This window comes from Sapajus apella, unplaced genomic scaffold (genome assembly GCF_009761245.1).
Source record: "Sapajus apella isolate SASKATOON/1434 unplaced genomic scaffold, GSC_monkey_1.0 scaffold16, whole genome shotgun sequence".
Lineage (NCBI taxonomy): Eukaryota > Metazoa > Chordata > Mammalia > Primates > Cebidae > Sapajus > Sapajus apella.
The window spans coordinates 12853994-12864538 of record NW_022436956.1 but is presented as its reverse complement, the minus strand read 5'-3'; the positions used below and the strand labels follow the sequence as shown (position 1 = coordinate 12864538).

General features: G+C 39.4%; 1 long non-coding RNA gene across 1 annotated transcript in view; it reads right to left on the bottom strand.

Annotated features, from left to right (window-relative positions):
- Positions 1-10265, bottom strand: part of LOC116556129 — a 384428-nt gene extending 374163 nt beyond the window's left edge. The window contains exon 1 of the long non-coding RNA XR_004270837.1: positions 10096-10265. This is a non-coding gene — a long non-coding RNA (uncharacterized LOC116556129). The remainder of the gene's footprint in view (positions 1-10095) is intronic.
- Positions 10266-10545: the final 280 nt, after the last annotated feature.

The following is a 10545-nucleotide window of genomic DNA, read 5'->3' as shown; positions in this document are numbered from 1 at the left end:
GTGCTATCTGGGCCTTTCTTTGAGCTTTTATATTTTGTATGACTTCCATGCACCTGTGTACATGTTAATACATTTTGTATGCCTTTTTCTTCTATTAATCTGCCTTTTGTCCATTTATTTTCAATGAACTTTCAAAGGGTGAAAGGGAAGTTTATCCTTGGCTCCTACAGTTTTTGGTACTGTGAGCAGGATAACCAGAACTGTTCCACTCTTCTGAAAGCTGCAGTCAAGGTTACCCAGAACCTGACACCCCAGCAGAAGGGCATGAATTTCTTATCAGTGAGATTCCCGGGTGTCTGTCTGTGGAAATCCAGTGAAGCAGATGGTAAAAATTAGTTTCTTTCGTTTCCCTTTTCCAAATTAACTTTTTTTCCCTTGTCTCTATCTTTCTATGATATGTGTCATAAAGAGTCCCTCTCATTTTACACCCTTGAGAGCTTGACTTATGACCAAGTAAGTCTCTCTTATTCTCTGATCTCCATGTGGTCACGTTTGGTGGCCAGCCTGAAAGAAAGGACTGGGCACCTGACACACGTGAGATGTTAAGCATCAGATTCTGTATTCTAAGTGTGCCAAGCTCATAGGGGAATTTGACTCCAATCCCAGGTGGGCCTGCCCAGTGTCACAGATTAACAGATTTGTGAGATACTGGAGACACTACAGTCGTAAATAGCAGCTGTAACTGTCTATGACAAGAGTCTTTTGCTATCTTAGCCTATTTCTGGGACTAAATTCATGAGATGACTATCACTGGGGACATGCAGCTTCTGCATCCATTTTTAAAACGCCACTTATGACCATGGTATTGTAAACCTAGAAAATTACCCACGGGACTTTCCATGGAAAAGGCTTATTGGCTTGAATCACTGATAGAATAAATAAATTGGCTAGATTTAAAGGAAAACTCTTTAGAGAGCGCTTGTCCTAAATGGCTATCTTATCAATACCTAGGAAAGAAACACAGCCTTATAAACTCCCTTGGCAAGATTTCTTAGAAGCAGAAATCAGATTTAAAACTAAGTTGAAATCCTTCAGACATTCAAACTTCCTGCTTTGGAGCCCCCACAGGATCTTCAATGAAGGCTCTCCAGCCTGCAGTCTACTGGCAAGGATTCCACACATTCACTGCTGAGGCCTGAGTTTAGTTTCCAGTAAGAGAGTCAGTCCTCTCGAGATGTAAATCCTTTAACTCCAGAGAAAAAAAAAAAAAAAAAAAAGAAAAGAAAAGAAACTTCTATAAGAATTACTTTGAAATGGCTGGGCGTGGTGACTCATGCCAGTAATCCCAGCACTTTGGGAGGCCTAGGCGGGTGGATCACAAAATCAGGCATTCGAGACTAGCCTGGCCAACATGGTGAAAGCCCGTCTCTATTAAAAATACAAAAATTAGCCGGGCGTGGTGGCAGTTGCCTATAATCCCAGCTACTCGGGAGGCTGAAGCAGGAGAATAGCTTGAACCTGGGAGGCACAGGTGGCAGTGAGCCAAGATTGCACCACTGCACTCCAGCCTGGGCAACAGAGCAACACTTAGTCTCAAAAAAAAAAAAAAAGTTTGAATTATTTGTTTTGAATTTGTGTGACTCAGCTTTTTAAGATATTCATTTGTTATTGATCCTTTTCCCTTCTGTGGACAGCTATTGTTTTCCTGTTCATTTCCAAGTCTCTTTTCTTCTAGCTTTCTTTGGAGTGGCTCTGGATCTTGTGGGTACTGCTTTTTTGCTTCTCTTTGGAGGTGGCTAGTGTATCCATGGTGAAATCATAAAAAGCATGTTGGTTTTGGTTCTGAGTCACTTGATAGTGACCTTTGATTGTTTTTATTTAAAAAAAAAGGACAAAAAGAAGTTCAAAAGCCAGGAATATTGACTACTTGTCGTGACTAAAATCTTGTAATGAAAGATTAAATATATATACATATATACACACATATATATGTATATAATTTAAGAGCTCTATGGCCAAAAGTCAGCTTAATTAAAAGCTGAAATTCAGACTGATTTTAAAAAAACATACTCCTCTTTCTCTTTCGGATCCTATTTCTCTCACGTGTATTTTTTCAGTCAACTGAAACCCCTTTTTAATTTTATGTTTGGCCCTTCTGTTAGCTTCCTTTCTTGTTGACAAAATTTTTGCTTTAAAAGAAAAATGTAAAATTATACTGGCCTTTGTGAGAAGCTTAGGATTTTCCCAAACCCCAAACTGGCTCCCCTCGGACTCATTTGCCCATTTGCTTTTACCCTTCCTTTTGCCACCTTTGTCAGCCACAACATCCTTCATTTGGTAATCAGTAGATTTAAAAATTACAGACAGGAAATATGATGGCTTTAGTTGTTGCATAAAGAGATCTAGAAGAGGCTTCTAGAGACTCTAAGTTCCTATGAGGAACACAGGCAAAGCACCACTGTCCTTTTTGGGGGTCCCTGTCTTCCTGATGGAGCCCCAAGGGTCATGAGTAGGTTCAGCACTATTTTTTAATGATCTCTGTCCTATATACTCATTTATCCAGTTAAAAACAGAAACTATGTTAAAAAAAAAAAAAAAAAGCCACCTATCCAACTTTATCAGTTTCCAAAGTACAACTTTCTGGCATTTAGCTGGCTATTTTTTAAACTCTTTGTAAAAGAAATTTGTATCTATAATGAAAATCTCCATTTGTAAGGGCATCTTCCTCTACACAAACCACTAGAAACTGTTATAATGGGAAAGATATTTAATTAAAAGTTTACATACAATACCTGACCTTTGCTTAAGGTCCTTTTCCTGACTATCTTGCCTTAACTGGGTCTTTACCTATACCCTTCTTTGTCTTGGCAAATAATGATGTTTACATCTACGTTTTGTGCTTTTAAGAAATAATTTTTCTTCTTGTTTCACCTAAGAGCTATCTTTTTGGGAGCGTGCATTCAGAGTTGCCTAGTTAACAATTGCTTAGGGCAATGAAACAGGTAATTAGAAGTGTAATGATCTGAATGAGGAAAAACAAAAACTAACTAGAAGCTGGCAAATGCAGGAACTTGATGAAAGCTTTAAGATCTGCTTCTGTTTGTATGTCTATATGTATATGTGATATTTCATATGATCTGAAATAAACTGAGGTAAATAAAGCTAGTTTTAAGATTGTTGATAAAATAAAATAGAAACATTTTCAGAATTGTTGGTATTAAACATAATTCAGACATTTTTGCCTGGATCTATTGGTCAGATAGGTTTATGCTGTCTCTGATATGTGTTTTAAGGTTATGAAACTACTTCTGTCATATTTCATATACATGCCTAATTTATCTGTAATCTAAAGCTGTAAAGTCTGACTGCTAGGCTTTCCTGAACCCTTGCACACATCTTGCTATAAGCTTATGTTTTTTATTTTGAACCTCTGAATTCTGTAGTCTGAACAGGTGGCCATCATGGGGAGTGGGGACACATGAGTGTCCAGAGTACCTTTTTTTTTTTTTTTTTTTTGAGGTGGAGTTTCGCTCTTGTTACCCAGGTTGGAGTGCAATGGCACAGCCTCGGCTCACCGCAACCTCCACCTCCTGGGTTCAGGCAATTCTCCTGTCTCAGCCTCCCGAGTAACTGGGACTACAGGCATGCGCCACCATGCCCAGCTGATTTTGTTTTTGTATTTTTAGTAGAGATGGGGTTTCACCATGTTGACCAGGATGGTCTCGATCTCTTGACCTTGTGATCCACCCGCCTTGGCCTCCCAAAGTGCTGGGATTACAGGCGTGAGCCACCGCACCCGGCCCAGAGTACCTTTAAAATTAGCTGCAAGGAAAAGCCAAACTCAGTTTAGACCCATCTTCCCAGGTCTAGCTATGCCTCTTGGCCATCCTGAAAAGGGGCAAATCCTCCAGGCATTGATAACAATGCACTTTGAGCTGCATGCACGCACTTTGAGATCTTATAATTGAACTGGGTAACAATTTCAAAAACTCCAAGGAAAAAAATGGACTTAAAACATTTCCAACCTAACATCAACCAGAATAAGAATTAATTATGTGGGATGGTACTTATGGGAAACTAAAATGACTTTTTTGACTTTTTTTGTTTAAAACATTACTGATTCTTTTTATATTTTGCTTTCCAGAGTCAAGAAAACTTTTTTCTTTCAAAGTTATCTATTGCTGGTAGCAATTGGGTCAAAACTATATGTTTATGAGCAAAATTGACTTTTCTTTCTACCTGATTCTTCCAGAATTTGAAAACTATTCATGACCATTCTTACTTTATGGCAACATAAGTTTGTATAAATTCAGTAAGAACCTGTTTTCTTTTGTAACAGAACACAATTGGAGACATTGGTTATTTTACCAAGGCTCTGTCTGGAATGTAATATTCTCAAACATGACCAAATTGCTTTGAGGAATTGAGATTGGCTTTATAAGACCAATAGACTTGGGAAAACACAAGCCTAGTATCTTGTTTATGTGATTCTTTGACAAGGTTCCTGACCTTGTGGCAAGTAAAGAATGTCACTTTCTGACAGGCCCAGGAACCTCGGGATATTTGTGGGACCTCAAAAAAGAGGAATTTACCCTATTTGTACAGGTATTACAGAGCCTTTGGCTTGGTTCCTAAGCATCCAGAAGTTTTTAGAAGTCAAATCTGAAATTCTTTATAACAATGTTCCAGCAAAGCCAACTTTAAAAGAGCCTATATGGCATACCACTACTCTTGATGCACTTTTTGTAAACAACCGGGCCAAGTATAATAATGAGACTAACACTTAAATGGCTAATAAAAGTCTTAGCATTATTTATTCTTGGTAGAAATGGGGGACTGAAAAGAGAAAAAAATATGTTCTGGAAGAAAGCCTATAATAAACCCATTGTTAGATAACAACTTTTCATCTGTTTGTTCGAGGTTTTATTATTTACCTGCTATCCAAATCAAATTCTAAGTTGTTAGTTCCTTCAACTATCTGGCTGTGACTCTTCAGACTAATGAGTCCCATTTTTCTCCTACGCTTATGACTTTAATTGACAGAAATTAAAACTGTGCTTTTCTTAAAGCCCTATGTAGTGAAGTTAGATTACTTGATATAAACTTTGGAAGAAATCACTACAGCAATTTATATGTAAATGGCTTTTGTGCCTGCTGATATATGAAGTATCCAGACAGTTCACTGGAACATCTGATTCAAACTGCAATCCAGAAAAATCTGCCAGGCTTCCACTGTTTGCCTACTACAACTGAAATCACTTCAGAGACTCTAGAAAACTAGCTTATAGGCGACTCCCAACATTAACTTTTGTTTTTCTTCTGTGTCCATAGACACGCCTCTTATTAAAGATCTGTGTGCCTGCATCACATATAAAGGCCTAGATTTGAAAATATAGGAGCTCAGAAAATGATACTCCAAAATAAAGGCCTCAAAATTTGCTCTCTCTGACCTTCTCCCACCCTTCTGTCTCTGGTCTCTCATTCTTTCCCAAAGTGAGCCATAGAAACCAGAATCCTTTTTCCCTGAGGTGGTTCATAGAAATCAGAATACCTTTTCCATAAAGCCAGCCAGAAAATGTAAAAATATTACTCTGACTCTCCCCATCCTCCACAACACACACCTTTCTGTGTAAAAATTGACCGAAAAGAAATTATCCGACCTGTCTTGTTTGATTGTAGGTCCCAAGATCCCCATTCCAGAGAGGGCCCTGCCCAATAACCAGAAGGAAGTTAATGCTGCATAGAAAGGCCAAGAAGAATCTAACCAGACAGGCCTTGCTGCATTTCCCCACTCACTCTATTACCATTATATTACAGCTTTTTTGGCCAATCACATTTCTATATGGCTGTCCATACATTGTTAAACCTAAGCATAAAAATGGAAAACTTCCCCTGCATCTTTGGGTCTTCATTCAGAAGACTCCTGTGTCCCATAAAACTATGACCCAATAAATTTATATGCCTTTTCTTCTATTAATCTGCCTTTGGTAAATGATTTTTCAGTGATCCTTCAGAGGGCAAGAGAGTTTTTCCTGGCCCTTACAAGAACCCATTTGCAATGCCATCTCCTAGAGTAGGCCACAACTGTTTAACTGAACTGACCTATTCTCATGACTAACAGACTGATTCTAGAAGATATGGGATGCTTGTTCCAATATGGATTTCATTTCTCCTTTGCCAACTTTGTATCTCACAATCTCTAACCCAAATCTCCCCAAACCTACTAACTTGAACACTCTAATATGTGACACTCTAAAAATTAAAGTTTCAAATGGGGGACTAAAGGAAAACAAAAATATTCATCTCAAAATACTTCTTGACATATTTTGAGATGGCTATTCAGAGGGCCTGCAGACAGAATAGCCCTGAAAAGCTGCCTTTTGTGGAGGAGATTTGCATCTCTAGAGGAAATCTCCATTGGTGAAATCAACAGGCAGGCTTTCTCTGCTCACCCCTTTGTCTGGATCCTGGAAGAACGGGAAGAACTGGTTCATGAGAGAGAAAGACTGAGAGTCTCACACCTCTAGGAGTTTGACAGTAACTTATTCTTTCTGAGAGCTGCTACTTGTGAGGTTTCATCTACAATAATAAGACTGTCTCAAAAAAAAAGGAAAGTAATATACAGAAAAATAAAAGTGAGGTAGAGAAACAGCCGGGTTGGCTATAGCTTGACATCTGCATTATTTAAACATGGTTTGAACGGTTGGCCTCCTTTGATTGGCCAAACTTCTGTGACTAGCACAAGAATAGGCTATAATCTGTTTACAACTCCATTTAGGTTATAGTTCACAATGTACTGAGATATCTTTAGGCCAAACTTAAAATATGTAAGAAGGCAGCTTTGAACTAAACTTGATTTAACAAAAGAATCAATCATCTGGTCCTTTCTTTGAGTTTTCATATTTTGTATGACTCCAGTGCACATGTGTGTATCTTAGTATATTTTGTATGCATTTTTTCCTATGAACTGCCTTTTGTCAGTTTATTTTCAGTGAACCTGAAGAGGGCAAAGGGGAAGTTTTTCCTTGTCTCCTGTGGAGAACATCACAGGGCCTTCTTCCTAGCTCCCAGAGCACAAACACTCCCTTCACTGGCCCTCTGTAGGCAATTTAGGTCAACGACTCAGCAACTGTTTGAAATGTACAAAAATCCCATTACCTCTTCCCTGAAGCACACCCTTTATAACACCTATGCTCAAGGCAGTGCTCTGGGTGTCAGAAGAGAAAAGAATCAAATTCTAGAACTTTAAAATTACAAATGAGTATGACATAGAAAACAAGTATGCTCTCCTCAGAGACAAAACAAACATACCTATAATAATCTAGATGGAAACTTTCTGATGGGTATTCTGGGTTTATTGAAAAGCAGAGATCACAGCTCTCAATGTGAGCTTTGGTCTTGTTTAAATTATGCTGGTTCCCATTATAATTAGAGGCAAACAGATTGCTTTTTTCCTCATTACCCATTTTAAAAAATGAGTATTTTGGCCAGGCGCAGCAGCTCACCCCTATAATCCCAGCACTCTGGGAGGCTGAGGTGGTTGGATCACTTGAAGCCAGGAACTTGAGACCAGCCTGACCAACATGGAGAAACCTGTGCCTACTAAAAAATACAGAAGTTAGCTGGGCATGGTAACACACACCTGTAGTCCCAGCTACTAGGGAGACTGAGGCACAAGAATTGCTTGAACTCGGGAGGCAGAGTTTGCATTGAGCCGAGGTCACACCACGGCACTACAGCCTGGGCAATCAAGCAAGACTCTTTCAAAAAAATAAAAAAGAGTATTTTGTTGAAAAATAGGAACAAAAACCCTAATATCATTAATTGCTAACAACACTTGCAGGCAGATACAAAGAAATGCACTCACTGAAATACACTCTCACACATACAGAGCACTCACCACACAACCCCTTTACATATTGAGACATTATATATACAGATTCTTAGCTATTGTAGTCACTGATTAGTCTATTCCAGATATTCTCCAAGTTTATATAGTAATTACAAATGGATCTCTTAATTTGAATCTGGACTTCTTCTATGATCTCTGTTTTTTGAGGCTATCAACAACTTCACCAGGTATAAAAACCTGGCAATAACTCTTCCATTATAGATTTGATTTCTGTAAAAGGAAGTAATTTGATAGCCAAGGCTGGCTCTCTCTCTTACTCTTTCTTTCTCTCTCTTTATCTCTTTCCCTGCAGTGCTCAGCATACTATCTACAGTTCTACCTTCTTTCTTTGAAAGAAGAAATTGCTTTTCTTCACCATTCAATTACAAAAAAAAAGAGACCATGGACCCATAGTGTGTATTCATATCAACAGTATGACACAAGTCCATATATTGCCATCAGAAAAGCTTAATTTCCTTTACAATAAAGACTCATTTCTTCTCACCTGAACCACCTAAGACTTCCAGTGGCTAAGCTCTGGTGAATCTAAAAACAATGGCATCCCTAGCAACCCTCTCTAACACAAGACATTTTAAAACTTCCTTCTTTTGAAGGTATATTATCAGCCTGGATGACAGAGAAAGACCCTGTCTCAAAAAAAAAGATTCATTTTGAGCTTCAAGTCCCAGTTAATGCAATCATTATAAATACATTTATGTAAAACCTGATGAAATCTGAAAATAAAATACAATTAGAGCATAGCAGAAATTTATATCACAGTGTGAGATAATTTTACCCTAAGTACTTGCACTTGAGGTCAAAGTTATTTTGGCATCTGCTCCTAGTGTTCCTATCATTTCCTGAAATTGACCGTGATTGGAGCACACAGTAACATGCTGTCTGTTAACTATCTACAGCATTACCTCATATAAAAACATTCAACATCTGCTGGGCGCGGTGGCTCAAGCCTGTAATCCCAGCACTTTGGGAGGCCGAGGCGGGTGGATCATGAGGTCAAGAGATCGAGACCATCCTGGTCAACATGGTGAAACCCCGTCTCTACTAAAAATACAAAACATTAGCTGGGCATGGTGGCACATGCCTGTAATCCCAGCTACTCAGGAGGTTGAGGCAGGAGAATTGCCTGAACCCAGGAGGCGGAGGTTGCAGTGAGCCGAGATCACGCCATTGCACTCCAGCCTGGGTAACAAGAGTGAAACTCCATCTCAAAACAAACATTCAACATAACCATGCCTAGACTTGAAAGATCTGGCTGCCTGAACTCATTCATGGCTCCTCCCTGGAAACTCATAAGTGACTTAAAGTCATGGGATTTGCTGGACTTGTGGCTTAGGTTATGCTAATTCTGCTAATAAAATTTTACACCAAACAGGCTTTTCTCTTTTTTCTTTGCATTCAGTTGTTTTTTGTTGTTCTGTTTTTTCCTATTTGAAAATTAAAGGAATTGAACCAAAGACCTGCAAGTTCTCTTCTAGCAAGACCAGAGCACTAGGTTTGAATATTGACTTGGCCACCTGGGGTAGGCAAGTTAGCTGAGCCATCACGGCTCACTTTTTTCATTTGTAACATTCTCATCCCAGGGTGGTTGTGAACATTAGGGAAAACATGCATACATAACAGGCTTGGTGCTGTGCTACTCCCATGGATACCTGAAGGATAACTCCCCTCCCCTTGAATATGGTCTGGCCTTAATGATTTGCCTGAACAATAGACCTCTGAGGTGAGGTAATAAGAAGTCTTTTGTATTCGACCTGAGCTTCTGAGAAGAGTAACTCTGGAAACCTAAGCTACCATGTAAGAAGTTCAATAGCTTTGAAATCACCACGCTGTAAAGGCCGTGTAGAGATACCTTAAAATGAAATAGAGAAGAAAATATTCCTGTCTTACCCTGAGCTCAGCCCCCAGATATGTATTTCATCCCAGGGAAAACTCTCAAACACCATGGGTAGCAGAGACTAGACCTAGGGAATTCCACCAATTTCTGCCCAAATTGCAGATTCATAAGCAAAATAAATGATTGCCATTATTTCAAGTCACTGAATTTTGGAGTGATTGGTTATATAGCAAGAGATAACAAGAGCACCCACATACGATCCTCAAGGGACAGGCAGCTCCTAATTCATCTTTACATTCCCCAGGAGTGTCAAATCCAGAGTTTCATTAGGTGTCTGTTTACTCTTCATTGCCAAAGAAATGCTGTGCCAGTCAGTAGACAGTGGATGAAAACTCAGTTTTGCACTTACCTAAGGTGGTGCCAAGCTGAATGAAGCCTTCCTAACGCTCCATTGATTGGTCTCCCATTTGAAGTGGTGCCCTTCTTATCTTTAGCTAGAATTCTGCAAGCTCCCTGAAGAGCCACAGGGACACAACCCCACTGAAACAACCTCCAGGAAATTTCTGGCAGGATTAAAACATCAAGAGAACACACAAGGAGAGCACTCACCTTAATGGAATTTGCCTACGCAAGAATGACGCACTTGGGAACTAAAAAATGAACCCTTATAGTCAATGAGTTTTGCAGCATACGTAATATTTCTTGCCAAATCACTGGTAGACCAAAGCACAACAAATTCCATTAGTCGCCTTGATAAAACACAGGTAGGCTAACAGCACCAGTGATCTTGGGGCTACAGGCAGAGAGGTGTTGCCCCGGCATCACTTGGGCTGGCTGGGAGAGTTTACTCCTCCCCAAG